This window comes from Chiloscyllium plagiosum, unplaced genomic scaffold, assembly GCF_037043375.1.
Source record: "Chiloscyllium plagiosum isolate Xiang-an unplaced genomic scaffold, Cpla_swu_hap1 HiC_scaffold_5, whole genome shotgun sequence".
Lineage (NCBI taxonomy): Eukaryota > Metazoa > Chordata > Chondrichthyes > Orectolobiformes > Hemiscylliidae > Chiloscyllium > Chiloscyllium plagiosum.
This window is the reverse complement of record NW_028270143.1, coordinates 46,209,340-46,233,852: the sequence shown is the minus strand read 5'-3', so window position 1 is coordinate 46,233,852 and position 24,513 is coordinate 46,209,340.

The following is a 24,513-nucleotide window of genomic DNA, read 5'->3' as shown; positions in this document are numbered from 1 at the left end:
CAGACATGGCTAGGCCTTTCACCTGCACGCTGCCACTATGCCAATATGACTCTTCTTCAGAACTCAAAACATTAACTCTGCTTTCTGTCTCCACAGATGCTTCCAGACCTGCTGAGTTGCTCCAGCAATTTCTGCTCTTGTTAAACAGAGCTGAGTCACCACTTCTCATCTGGAAGTTCAGGGATAAATGCACTTCATGCCTTAGTTACTTTCATTTTGGAAAGGCAAAAGTATCAAGAAAAAGAGGGCATAGATTTAAGATTACTTGATAAATGATGCAATGAAAACATGAGGGAAAGTTTCTCTACATAACAAGTGTATAGGATTTGGAATGCATCGTCTGAGACTGTTGTGGACCCAGATTCAGGGTTGAGATATGAAAATTAGAAAAGGAGTCGTGCAGATCTACTTGAAGAAGCTTGGAGACTGAATGTAAGAAATAAGAGCAGAATAATACCTATTGAGCCTGCTTTGCCATTTAATATAATTTTGGCTGATTTTGGACCTCAACTCCACCTTCCCATTAATAATATTTTTTTTAATACCTTTCAGATATTTGAGCAAATTGGCATGATTAAGCAATAGATTGTACTGGTAAACTACTCAGAAAATTGTAAAATAAATTAGTGACAGGCGACATTTTAGAATAATGCACTTTTTTGGTTTTATATCCATTTACCACTAACTCTACATTCTTTAATTCCATGAAAGACCAACAATCTCCACCTTAGTTTCAAATGTATTCAACAAGCATCCACAATTTAACAGGATCTTGATAAAATGGGCCAATGGACCTAGGAATGGTGGATGGAGTTTAATTTAGATAAATGTGGGGTGCTGCATTTTGGAAAGGCAAATCAGAGCAGGACTCATACCCTTAATGGTAAGGTCCTGGGGACTGCTGCTGAACAAAGAGATCTTGGAGTGCAGGTTCATAGTTCCTTGAAAGTGATCACATGTAGATAGGCGTTCGGTATGCTTGCCTTTATTAATCAGTGCATGGAGTATAAGAATTGGAAGGTTATGTTGCAGCTGTACAGGATATTATTTAGGCCAGTTTTGGAATACTGCATGCAATTCTAGTTTCCCTTCTATAGGAATAAGGTTGTGAAACTAGAAAGGGTTCAGAAAAGATTTACAAGGATGTTGCCAGGGTTGGAGGGTTTGAGCCATAAGAAAGAGGTTGAATAGGCTGATGCTATTCCCTCTGGAGCATTGGAGGCTGAGGGGTGAATTTATAGAGGTTTATAAAATCATGAGGGGCATGGATAAGGTTAATAGACAAGGTCTTTTCCCTGGGAAGAGGAGTCCATAATTAGAGGACACAGGTTTAGGGTGAGAGGGGAAAGATTTAAAATGGACCTAAGGGGTATCTTTTTCACACAGAGGGTGATGTGTGCATGGAATAAGCTACCAGAGGAAGTGGTGGAGGCTGGTACAATTACAACATTTAAAAGGCATCTGATTGGGTATATGAATAGAAAGGGTTTTGAGGGATGTGGGCCAAATGCTGGCAAATGGGACTAGATGTATCTAGGATATCTAGTCGGCATGGACGAGTTGGACCGAAGGATCTGCTTCCATGCTATACATCTCTATGACTCTATGACTTATTGGAATAGAGAATTCCATAATTTGCAACTCTTTGAGGAATTTAATTTCTCCTTGTCTCTTGTTCAAAATGATTGGCCCTTCATCATAAGATGGTAACCCGAGGTTTCGGATTCTATCCTATCCTCCAGAATCTTATATGGCTCAACTAGATCCTTATCATTCATCTAAACTCTAGAAAATAGGAACAAGACTGATACAGGAGCATAGAGTTAAGGTGATATACAAAAGAACCAGGAAGAAACCTTTTTACACTGCAAGTAATTAGGGCATGGAATGGACTATCTGGAAATATTGTGGAGGCAGATTCAATTGAGGCACTAAAGGGGGCAATGGATGACTATTTGGATAGGAATAGTATGTAAGAGTTTGGGGAAAAGGCAGGAAATTGGCACTAAATAATGATGCTTGTTTGAAGAGTCAGTGCTGGCATGATGGGATGAATGGCCTCCTTCTGCACAATAACAGTTCTTTGAATCTGTAAATTTAATCCAATTTACTCAGCCTTTCACCATAGTCCAACCTTCTCATCCCAGAGACCACATTTGTGAACCTTTGCTGAACTGCCTCCAATGCAAGTGGATCCTTTTGTAAATGTGGAGACCAAAACTGCACACCATTCTCCAGATGGATGTTGCCAGGATTTAACGGTCTGAGTTATAGGGAGAGGTTGGACAAGCTGGGATTTTTTTCTTTAGAGCATAGGAGACTGAGGGGGGATCTTATAGAAGTGTATAAGATCAGGAGAGGCATGGATAGGGTGAATGCACTCAGTCTTTTTCCCAGGGTTGGGGAATCGAGGACTAGAGCATATCAGTTTAACGTTAGAGGAGAAAGAATAAAAGGAACCTGAGGGGCAACGTTTTTACACAGAGGATGATACGCATATGGAATGAGCTGTCAGCGAAAATAGTTGAGGTGGGTACATTAACAACATTTAAAAGGCATTTCGACAAATACATGGATAAGAAAGGTTGAGAAGGATATGGGCCAAGTGCAGACAAATAGGGTTAGCTTTGATGGACCTTTTGGTCGAAATGGACTAGTTTGGGCCAAAGGACCAGTCTCTGTGCTGTAGGACTCTATGACTATGTAGCCTCGATAGATTCATATTTATATTTCAATTTTATTGTCATTGTTACTCAAGTACAGAAGTACAGGAGTGCAATGACAATTGTATAATGTTGCCATGCATGGTACCATCTTAGGTATAAAGGTACCTAGGTACAAAAATCTAAGTACAAAGTAGTAAAATAAACAGTAAAAAGTTAAGCACTACCTTCATAGAATAAATAGAAAAATAAAGAAATAAGGTAGTAGTTAACATTAAAACCTTTCTTAATTTGAACTGGAAAAATAAAGGAATTAAGTTAAAAGTTTGCTGGTATTTGACGAGTCCTCTGTTCACCTCACTCTCTGGAAGAATTCAGCTCCCCATTCTCAATGCTGCCACTGCAGATACTGGTGGACCTCCCTCACTGTACACATTTCCTGCATTGGGCCATGATGCCACCACTACTGCTGAAGCTGCAACCTCCCCAGTCTCCTCCTGGTTCCTCCGGCCCATGCCCGGGCAGGATCTATTTACATGCCGAAATGTGAAATCGCTACTAGCCGCCGAGAGACCAGGCTGAGTTGCCACTATATGCCACTGAGAGGTCAAGACACCACCATCGGTGTGTTAGCGCGGATAAAATGATATCAGTCCGAGTCCAGAGTGCGGTTCAACAATCGGTAATGTTTATTGCTACAGTAACGCCGGCGGAGACCAACCGAGGTCCGAATCTCGGCTGCTCTGCTGTTCCCGCGCGCAGCTACATATTATATACTTTTAGTTGTCAGGATGTGTGGAATTTGAGGATGAATGGGATGATAGTTCCCCATCATCACTGGAGTAGGTGCAAATAGAATGTTTCCTGCCATCCCAGGAGAGTTGCAGGGCACGCACAATAGGGTGCTAATTGGTTTATGTAAAACGGGTCCGGGTATTATCTGCTTGTCTCTCTCTGTGAGGGCAGGGGCTAGCACCCCCCTTTGTTCCCTTGGGGTGTTGGTGTGTATTGGTCTGATATCAGTCTCTTAATGTGATTAGGAGATGGGTTTCCATATTAATTAATTCCGGAGTTTTGGTCTATGAGTCATGGGTAGTGTTGGTCTAGTGTGGATTTGATGTGTCCTCTGTCTCCTATCTCCCGGTCACGTGGGCGGACCGGCAGCTGCTGAGTTCTGTGGGTTTAAAGCTGCGACTGCTGTTTAAAACACAATATGAATTCTTATAGTTTCCTGATGTAGGCATAGTCCCGTGGCAAAAGCAGGGCGGCTCTGTACTGAGGTAGGGAAGAAATGGAGTTAATGTGGACTAGAGCATATCATTTTAATGTTAGAGGGGAAAGAATAAAAGGGAACCTGAGGGGCCCTGTCTATCAGGCAGAAGGTTAGTATCAACCTCTCCTATTCCAGGGAGATTGCCTTCGAGATTTCCATACATTCAAAATGAAATATCCTCTGGACACCGATGTATATGTTGGTATTTATATACCCTTCAAAGCCTCACCAAGGGTCATAGGCAGAGTACTGGAAATGAATCAGCTGTGTCCTTCTCAAATGCTTAGTAATAGCTGTCAGCCCAGAGTTCTGTCCTCAGGTAAATCACAGTAAGATCTTGCCTAGATAGGCAATAAAATTATTGGGAAGCATTAAGACAGTGGAAGATATTAGTAGGAAACGTTCAGAGTAATTTCTAGAAAGAATAGCTATTAGTTTCAGTTTAGGTATTTTTAGTGTACTAAAACTAAGTACATTACTTTATAATTTAAATGCTTTGATTAAATGTTTGCAACAGTAGGATAACAAGATATCACATTAATAGTGAAATTGTTGACATCTAATTTCATCAGGAATGATACATTTCACTAAGCTAAGCCTTTTGTTCTTAGTGCTGGTTTTCTCAGCGATCATAGGAATTGTGTTATGCAGTACAGCTGTTTTCCATTCCTTTGGAGAAGCTGTTAATGCTGACAAATTGACTATATTGTCAGTCGTACAGTAGCTTCATGAGATCCTGTTTCCTCCCTTCAACGTTGGGTTCTTCCATCAGTGCCGTTTACCATGCTTAGATTTTTTTAAAAATTGTATAGCTGAGGCAATACTTACAGTTGAACGTCAAGCTTAACAATCCATTCAACAGCTTCAGCTGATGAAGTGTGAGTAGTAGCGCTGCCACCAAGAATGGATTTCTCAGAGCAGACGTTCAGTATGTGGGCGATGTTGTATAAGGTAATGGTTCCAAACTGTCACGCAGTCTTTAGGTGGAGAAGAGGCAGTCTGACATAAAGGTCTGATGGAGACAGGATGGTTCAGTGGTCAGCACTGCTGCCTCACACTGCCAGGGACCTGAGTTCAATTCCACCCTTGGGTGACTATCTATGTGGAGTTTTATGATTCTCCCTGTGTCTGCGTGGGTTTTCTCCTACAGTGTAAAGATTTGCAGGTTAAATGGATTTGGCATGCTAAATTGTCCATAGTGTCTAGGGAGGTGCAGGCTAGGTGGATTAGTCATGGGAGATCCAGGGTTACAGGGATAGGTGGTGTAGGTCTGGGTGGGATGTTCTTCAGATGGTTGGTGTGGACTCAATGGGCCAAATGGCCTGATTCCATGCTGTGGAATTTCTATGATACAGATTTGTTAATTCTGACTTCTGGCAGTCTTTGTTATTATGCCTGACAAGTCAATGTAACTTGTACCTAATGCTATCATGCAATAAACTAATTTTTGCTGAGTAAGGGAAATAGCTTAAGACTGAACAGTATTTTTATTTATATTATTGTTGATTAGAGACCCTTGGAATCAGCAGCAACAAAGTTTTGTCACAGCACTCTACTCCAGCCACAAGCTACCCATGGTTGGTATCACAACATCCGACATGGTGAACAGTGATGGGATCAATGCATAATTACCACAGGGTAACAACAGTTAAAAAAACCCATACTAACCAGAAGTAAAAACTTCACTAGCTCCTCCAGCTGATTGTGTTATAAATGACCAAACCATACAGGAAGGCACAGATACTTCTTAAGAACTTCTAACAATTTTTGATAATTTCTTCAATTTGAGAGCTAACAAAATTTTGGAAAAAAGAAGGTTTAACAGAAAATTTCAACATCGAGGAAAATAAGTAGACGATTTCCTTAATGACCTCTATAGATTAATGAAAACTGTGATGATGGAGCATTGAAATCGGAATCTACAAGAGACAGAATTATTGTTGGAATTATCGATCAGTTGGTGTTAGACAACATTACAGTCTAAGGAAGATTTGACATTGAAGAAAGCTAAAAAAATTGTGCTGAAAGAAGGAAGACTCAGCCAAATCCTGAGAGGAAAATGATAAACTTACCACATGGCAGCAATAGTTTATAAATTATAAACTGTACAAACATAAGTGTTAAGCCAACACAACATATAAGTTAAACAGAAGATACTTACAGTTGGTGTCAGTATAATGGAACAAAGGTGCCTCACAGGCAGGGCTCAGCTATGATAAAAGAATGCTATATCTGTAAAGCTATTGATCATTTCCAGAAGATGTGCAGAAGTAGGACACAGTTTCAGAGCTGCAAAATGTCAAATTCAACAAAGAAGTTAATATGGTAGAACCTGCTCATTCAGAAAATATGCAACAATATACCTTCATTTGAAAAGATTCCTGGCATATTCCTCAGGGAAATCCATCATCCAACCAATTCAAATTTTGCTATCATTATCTTATCGGATCAAATATAATGGCAGATAAAGCAGACATTACAGCCTATATAAATAAGAACACTTTGCAATGGTGGAAAGCAAGTAATACAGCAACAGAAAGGAAATGTGTCTGTCATTCACAGTCAATACTTTTCACTTTCAGCCTTCAGCATGCCTTACCCTCAATATCTACAGAAGGAGTTCAACTAGCTCCAGAAAATGACTGGTCCAGAAACAAACAATTGCTAACCAAATGGTAGAACCAGTCAAAGGTTCCATTTGGGAGCTAGACTGAGGCAGAACAACAGAAAGAATCTGGAGTGAAGCCCTACCTGGGCACAAGAGTAATAGAGATATACAGGATGGAAACAGATCCTTCGGTCCAACCTGTCCATGTTGATCAGATGTCCCAACCCAATCAAGTCTCACCTGCCAGCATGTGGCCCATATCCCTCCAAACCCTTCCTATTCATATACCCATCCAAATGCCTCTTAAATATTGCAATTGTACCAGCCTCCACCACTTTCTCTGGCAGCTCATTCCATATACGTACCATCCTCTGCGTGAAAAAGTTGCCCCTTAGGTCTCTTTTATATCTTTCCCCTCTCACCCTGGACCTATGCCCTCTAGGTCTGGACTCTCCTACCCCAGGAAAAAGACTTTATCTATTTACCTTATCCATGCCCCTCACAATTTTGTAAACCTCTATAAGGTCACCCCTCAGCCTCCGACGCACCAGGGAAAACAGCCCCAGCCTGTTCAGCCACTCCCTATAGCTCAAATGCTCCAACCCTGGCAACATCCTTGTAAATCTTTTCTGAACCCTTTCAAGTTTCACAACATCTTTCCAATAGGAAGGAGACCAGAATTGCAAGCAATATTCCAACATTGGCCTAACCAATGCCTAGTACAGCTGCAATATGACCTCCCAACTCCTGTATTCAATACTCTGACCAATAAAAGAAAGCATACCAAACGCCTTCTTCACTATCCTATCTACCTGTGACTCCACTTTCAAGGAGCTATGAACCTGCACTCCAAGGTCTCTTTGTTCAGCAACACTCCCTAGGACCTTACCATGAAGTGTATAAATCCTGCCAAGATTTGCTTTCCCAAAATGCAGCACCTCGCATTTATCTGAACTAAACTGCATCTGCCACTTCTCAGCCCATTGGCCCATCTGGTCCAGATCCTGTTGTAATTTGAGGTATCCCTCTTTGCTGTTCACTGCAACTCCAATTTTGGTGTAATCTGCAAACTTACTAACTGTACCTCTTATGCTCGCATCCAAATCATTTATGTAAATGACAAAAATGTGTTGTGGCACTCCACTGGTCACAGGCCTCCAGTCTGAAAAACAACCTTCCACGACCACCCTCTGTCTTCTACCTTTGAGCCAGTTCTGTATCCAAATGGCTAGTTCTCCCTGTATTCCATGAGATCTAGACTTGCTACTCGGTCCCCCCTGGGGAACCTTGTCGAATGCCTTACTGAAGTCCATATAGATCACATCTACCTCTCCACCCTCATCAATCCTCTTTGTTACTTCTTCAAAAAACTCAATCAAGTTTGTGAGACATGACTATCCCTAATCAATCCTTATCTTTCCAAATACATATACATTCTGTCCCTCAGGATTTCCTCCAACAACTAGCCCACTACCAAGGTCAGGCTCATTGGTCTGTAGTTCCCTGGCTTGTCCTTACCACCCTTCTTAAATGGTGGTACCATGTTAGCCAACCTCTAATCTTCCGGCACCTCACCTGTGACTATCAATGATACAAATATCTCAGCAAGGGGCCCAGTAATCACTTTTCTAGCTTCCCACAGAGTTCTAGGGTACACCTGATCAGGTCCTGGGGATTTATTCACCTTTATGCATTCCAAGACATCCAGCACTTCCTCCTTTGTAATATGGACATTCTGCAAGGTGTCACCATCTATTTACCTATAGTCGATATCTTCTATATCCTTTTCCACAGTAAATACTGATGCAAAATACTCGTTTAGTATCTCCCCCATTTTCTGTGGCTCCACACAAAGGCCGCCTTGCTAATCTTGAGGGGCCCTATTCTCTCCTTAGTTATCCTTTTGTCCTTAATGTATTTGTAAAAACCCTTTGGATTCTCCTTAATTCTATTTGCCAAAGCTATCTCATGTCCCCTTTTTGCCCTCCTGATTTCCCTCTTAAGTATACTCCTACTGCCTTTATACTCTTCTAAGGATTCACTCGATCTATCCTGTCTATACCTTACATATGCTTCCTTCTTTTTCTTAATCAAACCCTCAATTTCTTTAGTCATCCAGCATTTCCTACACCTACCAGCCTTTCCTTTCACCCTAACAGGAATATACTTTCTCTGGATTCTCGTTATCTAATTTCTGAAGGCCTCCCATTTTCCAGCTGTCCCTTTACCTGCGAACATCTGCCCCCAGTCAGCTTTTGAAAGTTCTTGCCTAATACCATCAAAATTGGCCTTTCTCTAATTTAGAACTTCAACGTTTAGATCTGGTCTATCCTTTTCCATTACTGTTTTAAATCTAATAGAATTATGGTCACTGGCCCCAAAGTGCTCCCCCACTGACACCTCAGTCACCTGCCCTGCCTTATTTCCCAAGAGTAGGTCAAGTTTTGCACCTTCTCTATAGGTACATCCACATACTGGATCAGAAAAGTTTCTTGTACACACTTACCAAATTCCTCTCCATCTAAATCCTCAACACTATGGCAGCCCCAGTCGATGTTTGGAAAGTTAAAATCCCCGACCATAACCACCCTATTATTCTTACAGATAGCTGAGATCTCCTTACAAGTTTGATTAGATTACTTACAGCATGGAAACAGGCTCTTCAGCCCAACAAGTCCACACCGACCCTCCGAAGAGCACCCACCCAGACCCATTCCCTTACATTTACTCCTTCACCTAACACTACGGGCAATTTAGCATGACCAATTCACCTAACCATTGAGAAATTTGTTTCTCAATTTCCCTCTGACTATTAGGGAGTCTATAATACAATCCCAATAAGGTGATCATCCCTTTCTTATTTCTCAGTTCCACCCAAATAACTTCCTTGGATGTATTTCCGGGAATATCCTCCCTCAGCATAGCTGTAATGCTATCCCTCATCAAAAACGCCACTCCCCCTCCTCTCTTGCCTCCCTTTCTATCCTGCCTGTAACATTTGTATCCTGGAACATTAAGCTGCCAGTCCTGCCCATCCCTGAACCATGTTTCTGTATTTGCTATGGTATGCCAGTCCCATGTTCCTAACCATGTCCTGAGTTCACCTACCTTCCCCATTAGGCCCCTTGCATTGAAATAAATGCAGTTTAATTTATTACTCCTACCTTGTCCCTGCCTGCCCTGACTGTTTGAATCACGTCTGTTCTCAGCTGTACCCGTCTCAGATTGATCTCTTTCCTCACTCTCTCCCTGGGTCCCACCCCACCCCCACCTTACTAGTTTAAATCCTCCTAAGCAACTCCAGCAAATTTCCCTGGCAGTATATTAGTCCCCTTCCAATTTAGGTGCAATCCGTCCTTCTTGTACAGGTCACTTCTAACCCAAAAGAGATTCCAATGATCCAAAAATGTGAATCCTTCTCCCGTACACCAGTTCCTCAGCCATGCATTCATCTGCTCTATCCTCCTATTCCTGCCCCCACTAGCTCGTAGCATTGGGAGTAATCCAGATATTACTACTCCCGAGGACCTTCTTTTTAAATTCCTGCCTAACTCTCTGTATTTTCCCTTCAGAATCTCAACCTTTTCCCTTCCTATGTTGTTGGTTCCAATGTGGACAATGACCTCTTGCTGGCCCCTCTCCCCCGTGAGAACATTCTGCACCCTCTCTGAGACATCCTTGATCCTGGCACCAGGGAAACAACACACCATTCTGATTTTTCGCTACTGGCCACAGAAACGTCTGTCTGTCCCTCGGACTACAGAATCCCCTAACACAATTGATCTCTTGGAACCTGATAAAGCCTTTGTTGCATTAGAGCTAGTCTCAATACCAGAAACTTGGCTGTTCGTGCCATGGTCCCCTGAGAATCCATCACCCCCTACTTTTTCCAAAACAGCATACCTGTTTGAAATGGGTATTGCCACAAAAGACTTCTGGCACTAGGTGCCTACCTCTCTTACCTTTCCTGGAGTTAACCCATCTATGTGACTGTATCTGAGACTTTCCCCTCTTCCTATAACTGCCATCCATTACATACTGTTGCTGTTGCAAATTCCTCATTGCTTCTAACTGTCTTTCCAACCAATCCACTCGATCTGATAAGATTCACAACCAACAGCATTTATTGCAGATATAATCTGCAGTAACCCTTAAACGCTCTTCAAACTCCCACATCTGACAAGAAGCACATATTGCTCTACTAAAGGCCATTTTTGCTCCTTCACAATCGACAGACACAGAAAATATCACCGTCTTATTCCTCTACAAACACTGTCCCAGGTGAAATTAATAGTTATGGCTTATATTTTAAGTTTAATCAAGAGACATATCTCGAAAAAACATATAATCAAGAAAGAACCCTCTCCATTCACTACTGCAGACTTTCTGTAGTCCATTTAAAACAATTAACTTATCTGATTACGTGCTGTGAACTTCATCCAACAGTTCCTCCAAGATTAGTTGTGAATTTCACTGTTTGTTAATTTTCCCAGACTCACTCCGATGTCCAGCGATAAATGAATTCAAACAGCAAAGGCAGTGTCAGTTTCTTTCTCTCTCTCTTTCTCTCCTGCACTGACCTCACCATGTGCTTCCTTTGTCTGTTCTTCTCCCTTTTAAAACTGCTGTTGTTTTGACTTTTTTTTCCAAAGTACCAAAACAATGCAACAGCATATAAAACAGTAATTGCTGCTCCTGGAATTCGAGGAAATCACCTCCAACACCTAAAATATCTCAAAAAAGGAGCAGCTGTTTCAGCCAGAAATATTTCCCATCCTCCGTCTTGAATTACCCAGAAGAGAATTGTTTCAATTTGTTAACAGGAAGCAAATCGCAGACTTCACATGAGTTGTGGAAATGTTTGTTGTTCCAATCTCAATGAAGAAAATTCAAAAGTTAAAACTCAGAGAAGTATTCAAGAATAAGCAAATAATGGGGATTAGAAAGACCAATTCAAAGGAACTGTCTTTGTTGACATATAGAATAGAATCCTTACAATGTGGAAACAGGCCATTTGGCCCAACAATTCCACACCAACCCTCCAAAGAGTATCCCACCCAGACCCATTCCCTTACTGTATTACTCTATATTTTCCCTCTGACTAATGCACCTAATCTACATATCCCTGAACACTATGGGCAATTTAGCATGGTCAATTCATCTAACTTGCGCATCTTTGGACTATGGGAGGAAACTAGAGCACCCAGAGGAAACTCACACAGTCACAGGGAGAATGTGCAAACTCCACACAGTCATCTGAGGCTGGAATTGAACCTGGGTCCCTGATGCTCTGAGATAGCAGTGCTAACCACTGAGCCATTATGCCACCCCATTCTGTGCCTGTGACAAAATATGGTACACAGACCGGCTGGAGAAACTCTTCTGAATCATTTTGTGTGTGAAAACCTGACAACTGGAAAAGAGCAAGAAAATCCTGCCTCCTGAGAGATTCTGACAAATCAGAGGCCAGTAGCTGTCCATTGTCAGAAGGCCCACTGGAAATGGCAGTGCATGCAGAGAGAGATGTTTAGGAACACCCAGGGCACAGAGAAGTGAGGGTGGGATGGCAATTGTGGATTTTTGGCTATGGTGATGAGAAGGGAGACCAGAGGCAAGGGCAGGGGATGGCCTTAATCAATGGCAGGCCTTTTCCTTCCCAATGCCATGTTCTTCTGTCAGGCATTAAATGTTTACTTATTGAATTCTCCCCATATCAACTGTCCCACTCAGATGAATACCAGTGGTGGGGGGATGAGGTGCTTAAGTGGCCAATACTTTGCCATCAACTGCCTCAATTAGCAATGGGATGTGGGGGGTATCCAAGTACCTTCTCCCTCTGAAATTAATTAGGATAGGGAGGCAATAGTGTCAAACCTAACACTCTGCAACACAATTAATTTCACAACCCCACCTTCAAATCCACTTCAGGAAGAACATTAAGTTCTGTCTGATATCTAAAGATAAGGAAGGAGAAAAGCTGTTTCCTAACTCATTAGGTTGCAATAATTAATCTTGAAGAATTGTTAAGTTAGCTGATGTATTGGGAATCTGCTGATATCTAGGAATCATATTTCATTTTTTTAAAGATTTGACAAAAAACAGGAAAAAAATGGAAAGAAATAAAAAGAAAATGATTTTGACTACAAATGAAATAACTAAGGAATAATAGTCTACTGCTTAATATGAGTTACATCAATTTTCCACCTCGACTGTTTCCCATGTCAGGAAGTTGGGATAATCTGTAGCTGTTGGCCACTTTCTGTAACTCCCAGCAGAAGATCTGATTCACAGAGAGGGATTTAGGTAATTGCTTTAAGTGCTCACTTTTCTAGCTTCCTTTCAAGTTACTACAGACATTTAATTAGCTTAGCACGATGTTGTATGCTTCTGTGGTTTTTAACATTTTCATTCACCTCTTTCTCCTTGATGATATTGATATTTTCTAAGGCATAGTTTCCTCTAGAAAATGGTCTGTGTTTATCTTTAATGTGACTGACTAGACAGTGAATATAACCCAGTCTTCAACTGATGTTCACATAAATAACTCCAGCAGAATTACTAGCTGGTGATGAAGACAGGAACAATGTGAATTTCCCTAAGGGTGCTAAGAACAATTATAAAATGTAAATAGTTGCTTTGATTCAGACCAGAGGATGCAGCATGAGCAAGGCTTGTTTGAACTAATGTATGTTTAATGGCTGTCACAGATTATACTCAGAAGGACTAACAGCAAAAATGGATGTGATATGATCACAGAAAGCAAGTCAGTATATTAAGAGTTAATTGCATTTTTTCAAACAGTAAACCAGGACCATCTTATCAGAGCAAAAAAAACAGTCTGTTCCCAATCCTGATTTCTGCCCAGTGACCAATGGATAGAAATTTACCATTATAGATCACAATTGAGTTTTGGCATCTTTCTTAGATATCCAGCGGAAGATTTTCCTCATCCCAGATACTTTTCAAGATTACTGTTTATTTGTTAACATGCTGAATTCTATCATATTGGACATCTCATGATGAGCACTCTGGACTCTGAATGTAATGATCTGAATTGAAATCTTGGTAGATCTTCTCTTCTGGCAGTGAGGGTGATCAGCCCTGAAGGGTAGTGTATACTCGAGAATATACTTCATGGTCAAAGTGAGAAAGACTTTGTCAGAGTGAGACAGAGACAAAGTAAGTAATTGGAATTTGTGTCAAACTGAAAGTTTGGGACAGAGGTGGTTTAATTAAGGTCTACTACGAAACAAATTGTCTCCAGATGAGAGGTGATTGGGAGAGGAAGTGAGGCGCAGATCAAGAGGCCTATTTGTACTGAGACCCACGGTGGCAAGAATGCAGAGAAGTCAGCTGATTGGTGAGTAATTTTGGTCAGTATTTCTAATATTTAAACTAGGTTGGGTAATTAAGTGTATTTAAGACAAGAGATACATAGGTTCTTGATTAGTGACAGGATCAAAGGTTGTGGGGAACGCAGGAGAATGGGCTTGAGGAACATATTAGCTATGATCAAATAGTGGAGCAGAGTCAATGGGCTGAATGGCCTAATTCTGCTTTTATATCGTATGGTCTGATGGTAGTTGGTTTGTGTTTAATTTTCTAGACTTTTCTTCTCTCTGTTTCTGAGAAATAGTTGTTAAATGTTCAAAGTAAGTTCATATTTATTCTAGGGATAGGAAATAGTTTTATACTTGCTGGATGGCAGGCTAGAAGGGCCAAGTGGACTGTACATCCTGGTGTATTTATAAAGTCATGGACACACCATGTGTCTTGGACAAATACATTTGCAGGAAATGTAAAGCTGGAATTTGAGCAGCAGCTGGACTCACTGAAATGCATCCATAAAGCAGCAGATTGTGCGGACATCACATATAGGGAGGTGGTCACACCACAGTTTGGAAGGGTACAGGCAGAAGGGAATGGGTGACCATCATCCAGCCTGAGAAAACCAAGCAAGTAGTGCATGAATCCTGTGAGTCTATCTTGTCTGCTGAACAGTATTCCATTTTGGAAACTGGTGAGGGCAATGATTTCTCATGGAGTGCAGTCAAAGCCCATGGCACCATGGGTGATTCAGCTGTACAAGGGAGGAGAAAGATTACAGGGAATTCCACAGTCGGAGGAACAGACAGATTTTTATATCCAACTAGATATGACTCCAGGATGAAGAGTTGCGTGTCTGGTGCCAGGGTCAAGGATACCACACAGCAACTGGGCAAAGGCAATCAGCCAGAAGTTGTTGTCCACACTGATACCAATGACAAAGGTAAGAAGAGGGACAAGACTCTCAAGGCAGATTTCAGGGAGTTAGAAAGGAAATTTGTGAATGGGAAATCGTGTTTGATGGATTTGTAAGAGCATTTTGAAATTATTACCAACAAAACTGGTAAAGGAGTCAATGTACCAAGTGTACTTGATTTTCAGAATGTTTTGATAACGCCCCTCAGAGGAGGCTTGTTAGAATAATTAATGCACATGGGGCAGGAGGTAATGTGCTGGCATGGCTAGATAAAAAAAACTCTAGGAATAAATAGGTCATTCCACATTGACAGGCTGTGTCTCGTGGAATACTGCAAGAATCAATACCTGGATCCCAGCTGTTCACAATAAATATCGGGACCAAATATAATATTCCAAATTTGCAGATGATACCAAGCTAATTGGGAATGTATGCAGTAAGGAAGAGATAGTGTGGCTTCAGGAAGATTTTGACAGACTCAGTGAATGGGCAAGAACATGGCAGATGAACTATAAGTGGAAAAACATGAGGTTATCCACTTTAGTAGGAGAAACAGATGTGCAGAATATTTCTTAAATGATAAGAGGTTGGAAGTGTAGATGTACAAAGAGACCAATGTGTCTTTGTGAAAAAGTCACTGAAGGTGAACATGCAAGTGCATCAAATTATTAGGAAGGTTAATGGAATGTTAACTTTTACTACCAGAGGATTTGAGTACAGGAATAGTGATTTCTTGTTTCAATTGTACAGGAGCTTGGTTAGACTGCATCGGATATACTGTGAGCAATTTTGGTCTTCTTGTCTCAGGAATGATACTATTGCGATAGAGGGAGTATAATGAAGATTCACTAGTCTTCTTCCTGGGATAGTGGGACTGTCCTAAGAAGAAAGATTAAGCGACTAGCTCTGTGTTCACTAGGATTTTGAAGAATGAATGATGATCACTAGGATTTCGAAGAATGATTGAAACATTTAAAATATTTAAAGGGTAGTCAGGGTAGATGCAGCTAAGATGATTCCCCTAGTTAGAGAACCAATACATAGTGGGCTGCAAACCTTGAAATTCTCTACCACAGAGGGATGTGGAAGCTCAATATTTAAGTATGTTAAAGGGTAGATATGGTAGCTTTCTGCTAAATAATGGCATGAATGGGTAAAAGGTACTGAACAGTTTAATCAGACATGATCATATTGACTAGCGGCTACTCCTGTTCCTATCTCGACTGGAATGCCACGTGGATCAGAGACATCCCCTTGTTTGGTTGATTTGATCAGTTTATCATCTCTTCAGTGGAAGGTTGGCTTTTTTCTCAGGCAGCTGCTGAATGTGGTGCTGAGAATCTGCTGAGGAGCTCAGTAAAGTATTTATTTCATTTTTCACAGTTGCCTTGTCATTCGTTCATTTCCATCAGCTGTTAGCTCAGTGGTGAAAGTTGTATACAGTCACATGGTAAAAATCACAGATTATGGCTCTTCACTATAAGTTGCATTTCATCAACTTTTATCTTCCAAGAGTCATTCTGCATTCCCCTTTAAGCATATTGGAACTTATTTAGCATTTTATAAGCAAGTTTTAAGAAGATTTGTGGCTCAGGTTGAGGTTCTGGATGTAGGTTTGCTTGCTGAGCTAGAAGGTTCATTTCTAGATGTTTTGTCACCCTACAGGGTGACATATTCAATGGGCCTCTAGGCAAGGCACTGTTCATGATTGCTGCTTTCTATTTATATGTTTGGGTTTCTTTGCGTTGGTGATGCCATTTCCTGTGGTGATGTCATTTCCTGTTCTTTTTCTCAGGGGATGGTAGATGGGGTCTAACTTGATGTGTTTGTTGATAGAGTTCCAATTGGAATGCCATGCTTCAAGGAATTCTCATGCATGTCTCTGTTTGGCTTGTCCTAGGATGGATGTGTTGTCCCAGTCGAAGTGGTGTCCTTCCTTATCTGTATGTAAGGATACACGACATCACCACAGGAAATGACATCACCAACCCAAAGAAACCCAAACATAAATAAGAAGCAGGAATCATGAACAGTGCTTCACCTGGAGGCCCACTAAAGATAATACCTAGTAGGGTGACGAAACATCTGGAAATGAACCTTTCAGCTCAGTGAGCAAACCTACGTCCAGAGCATTTTATAAGCTTGGTGCCTGGTTGTTAACTATGAGGCTAACAGATGACTTGCATATGTGAGTTCTTTTTGTTTGAGCAGAGGGGAGATTTTGTCATCATCAAACCAGACTTAGGGGCTCATACTTCCAGTCTCCCAGGCTTTGGATAAAAGTCTTGAAGGTCGGATTGCAGAGCATTTTCTTTAATCTTCAACCTCACCTGGAAGTATAACATCAAATTGCAGGTCATGTCAGGTTGTAAAACAGGTTTTTCTAGAGGGAACTGTCTCAAGGCAAACAACATAAAGGCGCTTAGTACAAATGATACAAGGCCATCCTAAAAAATGACTTTACATATTTCTGCATTACAGACCACCTCTCTTAAATAAATACCGCAGTTTACTGACCCACCTGGAGGCAAACAGTGAAATTTGATTCAGTGTATTTCAGAGACCACCTGTGCTGAATGCATGATATGTTCTATGCCCTCAGTAAGACCAGAGGTGGTACAACTGTGAAAGTTCTCCTCAGCACCAACAATGACAACAGGCACTGCCAACTCAGTGGCCATCTATGCCAATCCTACAATGGCCTCTGCAGTTATGAGAGAAGACATTGAAATAATTTACAGCTTGGACATACTCAAATACCATAATCTACCGAAACACAGCACCAACATTTATTGTGGCAGTCATGCAGAGTCTGACCGTGCAGTATGTTATTGAAGGCTGAAATAATCTCCCAGTGAAAAGCAGCAAATCAGAACAAGAGGGGAGCAGAGAGGGAGATGAATAGGAGGAACACAGAAATGAAAAAAATGCAAATGTCTGAATAAATTATTGCAGAAAAACAAGGAGGAAATGTCATACATTAATATCCATTCATTGGTAAATCTAATAAAAGCCAAGTTGTGTTAGATTCAGGCCTGTTCCAAGACTAGGTTCTAACGAAGAGTCACTAGATTTGAAATATTAACTCTGTTTTGGTCTCCCAAACGGCACGTGGAGTAGCAGCACAGTGTGTGGGTTCCTGCCTGGACCTCACCTCATCTGCTCTGTCCACTTTTATTTTTCTATTTTCCTTCACAACATTTTTTCCTACTTCAGTCTATTTACCTTCTATGGAGAGATTGAGCCAGCACGGAGGGACAGTGAAAGAGTGCAGGGAAAGCAAGAGAGTAAGGCCAACACAGGGGAGAGTGAGCCCAACATGGACGAGAGGTGGTCCAGTACAGGGGAGATCAAACCCAGTGCCAGGCAGCCTGAGTCTCCCAGCAACTGCAGTGGTGAGAACAGGCAGCCTGAGTCTCCAAGCAACTGCAGTGGTGAGAACAGGCAGCCTGAGTCTCCCAGCTTCTGCAGTTGTGAGAACAGGCAGCCTGAGTCTCCCAGCAACTGCAGCAGCGAGAACAGGCAGCCTGAGTCTCCCAGCAACTGCAGCAGTGGTGAGAACAGGCAGCTCAAGTCTTCCAGCAACTGCGGCACCAGTGAGAACAGGCAGCCTGAGTTACCGGGCCCAGATTGCGCCTGCGACAACAACAGGCGGCCTGAGTCTCCCAGCAACTGTGACAGCAGCAAGAACAGACAACCCGATGTCTCCTGGCATCTATGGCAGCGTCGAGTGTGAGGTGATCAAGCCCAATATGGAGGAGATCGAGACCTTGTGGGGAGTGTGAGCACAGCATGGCTTAAAAAGCACTGCAATGCTGAAGTATTAACTTTATTTCTTTATCTTTCTGCTTTATACTAAGAAGGACTTTAATGTTGAACTTTGATCTATATTTCCTTATTTTTCTATTTTGTACCTAAGATCTTGTACCTCAGTACCTTTGTTTCTGAGATGGCATTGGGAATGGTGACATTATTCCCTTTCCCTGTACTCATGTATCCTTGTACTTGAGTACATGTGACAGTAAATCTAATTCTAATTCTAAGACTTGTTGAGTTTCTCCTGCACTTTCTGATCTTGTTTGTTACAGATCTCCAGCATCCGCAGTCTTTTGTTTTATTATCCAAGACTAGTTGTCTTTTTTTCTCTTTATTGTATAATGAAATAATGGTTCCTATGAAATACAATCTTAGTAATAGGCAATTCTACCTAGTCCAACAGATTATGTGTGAAATTCCATCTGATTTATTTGAATTTGAAAACCGATCTTATAGAAAATATAGCAAAATGTTTTGCAATGAATACAGAACACCCTTTTAAACACAAACTGAAAACCCTTACTGGTTGGCCTCTGAAAATATGTAGTTGTTCAGATCTGGTTCCAAGTTCAGGAAACTTTGACCCGATCAGTGGCATTGACCTGAAAAAAAGCCTGAACTCTGAAAGGCTCACAGCTCCATGACCTGCAATTTAAAAAATTATTGCCAGTAGAGGAAAACAGGGTTGGTACATGCTCACCTCCGAAAAGAAACCAATATGCATAGTATTGAAAGAGTACTTTCGTTGCATAGGAACATTGTGCCAAGGCAGCAGCTGTTCAAATAATACACAGTAGTTGCCTTGGGGACATTGCATGCAAATGCCACCATAGTTCAGATTTTGCCTGCCTTTCAGTGAAGAGATTCTACAAGAGTGAAATCTTTGTCGACCAACAACTGCAGCGGATCATTATTAAAATTATTGGAAAAATTCTGATGAAATGTTTAATCAATGGCTTAGAAAAAGACTGAGACAACACTCCGCAGTGAGGCTTCCAAATAGCTTGTGTATCCCATAGGCTTCTATGGCACCTGTGTGTGGATCAAGTGTCGGTCGGCAGAGTTTCGAGATTCCTTGCCAAGGCAGTTCTCTGAGCGCACTCGTCATTCCTGCTATACCTGCTGACAGCTAACTGTACCAAAAGGTATCTGTTTCAGATCTTGTTTCCCTAGAGGATTTTACTTTAACCAGAAAACAATAACTCATAATGAACTTTGGCAGACCAATTCTCAAAATAAATTAACAATGAATTTTGCAGTACTGCATATAGAAATCTACTGATTTGACATACAGCTAAGCACCAAGGGATATCTACATACAAATGCATACAAATAAGGAGACACAGAGACGAAACAGAGTGTTTTTCAGTTGTGATGTTGAGGCTATAGAGCTAGTGTACAGAAAGGTTTGCAGTCCGTTACAAGAATGAAATGGTCACTCACATCAAACTTTTCAGCCTCGTTTCTTAGATATTTAGAATTTAGATTCAGGTGTTGAGAATTTATCAAAGGGGTAGTAGATAAAGTAAAGGCCATGCTGCTGGGATTCCACCCCAAAAAGAATAAGTTAAAATCACAATATGGCAAATTGCATGTTAAATTTAATACATGTTGATTTGAAATCTAGATACAGAATTAATTAACATAAAGGCTTTTGGATTGTTGTAATTATGTAGTTGGTTTATTAATGCAGGGAAGGGAACTTGCCACATTATTTGGTCAAGCGCAAATGTGACTCCAGTCTACATTATGTAGGTTGCTCGTAGTACTCACATGGCAAGGAGGGCCAGGCATCAATATTGGTATTGTCACCCAAATTGCAAGAATAAGGCTTAAAGGGTTACTGTTAGGGTTTAAAGTATGTAACTATTTAAAAATATGTGGTTATAGAAGGCAGTCTTTCTGAAGGTTTTATGTAACAAAAGTTAAATACTCTTCTTTGGGGAAAGGAAACTCATCAAGAGAAACTAGAGTTTGTGGGTAAATGATGGAGTGCGCCAGCACCAAACATTATGTTTAATATAATGCAGTGCAAGTAATTTGATACTCTGGGCCCCCCTTCCCAGAGCTGTGCAGGATGTCTTCCATATCAGGCAGGACTTGGAAGAGCACTTTTAAGATACTTGCATATTACTATATGATGCCAAGGTAAAAGTGTACAACACAGCCATATTCTAGATTATTGACCCAAGTATTCGAGTTGTAAACTGTTGTATGTGCTGCAAACACTATCAGCAAATGAAAATCTAATACTGTTGATTCTGAAAATCTGCAATAAAAGTAGAAAGAAGTTCAACAAATCCGGCAGCATTTGTGGAGAGAGAAAAACAGAGTTAACTTCTCAAATCTGACATATAACCCTTCTGAATTAAAAAAATAATGTTCAATGGCTAAGATAGCATTTATTGCCCAGCCATAATTGCCCAGAGGGTATTTAAAAGTGAAGCACATTGCTGAGTCTGGAGTTACATGTAGGCCAGACTAAGTAAGGATTGCAGATGGTCAAATGGTGGCCATTAGACAAGTGTATTATTCTAATTTTTTATTGATTTTAAATTTCACCATCTACGATAGTGGGATTTGAATCCTTGCCCTCAGAACATGAATCTGGCCAAGTAGAACTAGTGGACTACTAATAATTTCTTCAAGATTTCTGTTCCATAGCTGGATAGAAGAGTGACTTTTCTAAGTGTCAGTGATGTACAGCACGGAAACAGGCCCTTCGGTCCAACTTGTCTATGCAGTCTAGACATCCTAACCTAATCAGTCATATTTGCCAGCACTTGGCCCATATCCCTTCAAACCTTTCCTACTTATATAACTATCCAGATGCCTTTCAAATGTTGCAATTGTACCAGTCTCCACCACTTCCTCTGGCAGCCCATTCTACACACGCACAACCCTCTGCAGGAAAAGATTGCCCCGTAGGTCTCTTTTGTATCTTACCTCTCTCACTCTAAACCTATGTCCTCTAGTTCTGGACTCCACCACCCCAGGGAAAAGACCTTGTCTATTTATCCTATCTATGACCATTATGATTGTGTGAACCTCTAACGTCAACTCTCAGCCTCCGACGCTCCAGGGAAAACTACCACAGCCTATTCAACCTCTCCCTATAGCTCAAATCCTCTAAGCCTGGCAACATCCTTGTCAATCTTTTCTGAACCCTTTCAAATTTCACAACATCCATCTTATAGGAGGGAGACCAGAACTACATGCAATATTCCAAAAGTGGCTTAACCAACATCCTGTACAGCTGCAACATGACCTCCCAACTCCTATACTCAATGCTCTGACCAATAAATGAAAGCACCTTCTTCACTATCCTATCTACCTGAGACTCTACTTTCAAGGAACTCTGATGTGCTATTTACACTTTTAGTAATTAGCATATCAGAGAATGAATCAGGACCCTATGGGAAGCATGGTCACTGAGATGACCATTATTTTGAAAGAAATGAATCAGTAATTTGGCAGACATTACCCAGCTACTCCAAGACTGACCATGAACTGTAACTTGCGGAACTGTAACTTGCCTACTTACGGAATATTTCAGAGAACACCTCTGGGACACCCGGACTAACCAACCTAATCACCCCGTGGCTCAACACTTCAACTCCCCATCCCACTCCACCAAGGACATGCAGGTCCTTGGACTCCTCCATCGCCAGACCATAGCAACACGACGGCTGGAGGAAGAGCGCCTCATCTTCCGCCTAGGAGCCCTCCAACCACAAGGGATGAACTCAGATTTCTCCAGTTTCCTCATTTCCCCTCCCCCCACCTTGTCTCAGTCCCAACCCTCGAACTCAGCCCCACCTTCCTAATCTGCAATCTTCTTCCTGACCTCTCCGCCCCCACTCCCATTCCCACTCCCACTCCGGCCTATCACCCTCACCTTATCACCCTCACCTTAACCTCCTTCCACCTATCGCATTTCCAACGCCCCTCCCCCAAGTCCCTCCTCCCTACCTTTTATCTTAGCCTGCTTGGCACACTTTCCTTATTCCTGAAGAAGGGCTCAAGCCCGAAACGTCGATTCTCCTGCTCCTTGGATGCTGCCTGACCTGCTGCACTTTTCCAGCAACACATTTTCAGCCATGAACTGTAACTACTAACTGTTCATATCCTAATCAACCTATTAGAATTCAAGATGTCTCTGCACATGCACAGGAGGTAGTAACGAGCAAGGGTTAACAAGTAGTGATTCTTAGTCGCTCAATGTACATGGAAGACAGAAGACAAAAGGAGACCCTCAGTCAACAGAATAGAAGTTGTACCCAGTCAACCAGCATCACCACCCTGATGTTGTGTGGTCGATCAATGGCAACCATTACTTTTCATTTTATACATAAGATAAACTTAACAAGTTTGGAAAACTGAAAACATTTGTAACTGGAATGGGTCTGGTAACTAAATCAGGACTAGTAAAGTTTGTGATAGTCTATAATAGTAATTGATGGAGGGAAAGGCAAAAGTTGAGCCAGAATCAAATTACTTAACTTAGTGTAGTCACTTCAACAAAGGTATTCAGTCAGCATAGCTACTGAGGTAAAGATGGAAATCAGTCTAAGAGGTTGAAGATTACTGTTGCAATGGGGTACTGATAAAGAAAGAAAAATGGTATACTGCCAAATGTACACACATTTATTACTCACTCATAGGACTTAGACCACGGCAGCATTTGACCATTCCTTGTTGCCTTTGAAAAGGTGAGCAACTTTCTTAAACAGCTGCATCCATGCGCTGTAGGCAGACCCACAATGCCATTCAGGAGGTAATTCCTGTATTTTAACCCAATGACTATAAAGGAGTGAAGATATATTTCCAAGTCAGGATGCTGACTCACTTGGAGGGAATCTTGTAGGTGGTGGGTTGCCATGTATCTGCTACTCTTGTCCTTCTAGATAGAAATGAAAATGGGTTTGGAAGATGATGTCCAAGCATCTCAGAGGTAGTATACACTGTTAGCACTGATCAGTGGAGGAGTGACAATGTTTGTCGATTTGGTGCCAACCAAGCAGAATGCCATCAATCCTCTGCCCCACACTGGGTCTAAGGACCTCTTTGGTAGAGAATAAAACAAATGAATCTTAATGAGAAGATGTATTTGTCTTAACAAGATGTAGTTCATTATGAGATAGTACTAGATAGAAGTTACATTGGCTAGATATACATAACAACTAAAACTATCAGGTTCTATTGTGATCTTGACTAGCTTGCTGTTTTCTCAACCCAAGACTATATGACATAAGTTTAGTGTATTCAACAATATTATTCCTTACAGAAACTTCACCTTACATAACGGTAACTCAAGTTTCCTGAAGAAGGGCTAATGCCCGAAACGTCGATTCTCCTGTTCCCTAGATGCTGCCTGACCTGCTGCACTTTTCCAGCAACACATTTCCATAACGGTAACTCATCCCTACCAACATTTAAGGCAACTTCAATGTTTAAACAATTAATTGCTTACTATGCATATTCATATTCCACAAAGATTACAGGCTGCAGTTTACATAGAAAGTCTTGACACATTATGTGATGCTAACTTTATTTAAAATAGCAATTATTCTGAAAATTACACACTTGTGTGTTTTATTGACAATCACTTTCACAGAGATTAGACAGCAACATGGGCACGGCTAACATTGTATTTTCTCCTTCAACTTGTAAAATCACACCATTCTTTGCACAAATGCAAGGGGCAAATCCAAATCAAGGAACTCCCAGGAAACGAAAGATGTTGCAACCTGGGAGTAACCGAACAATAATGATAACTTATAAAAAGGCAGTCACTAAAGTTGCTCATAATGGACTGACAGCTAAAGCTTTTCGAATTGAGGGCAACCTTTTGACCTGGTTAGAGAATTGGGTCAATGATAGTAAACAAACTGTAAAGTTAGCAGCCAGG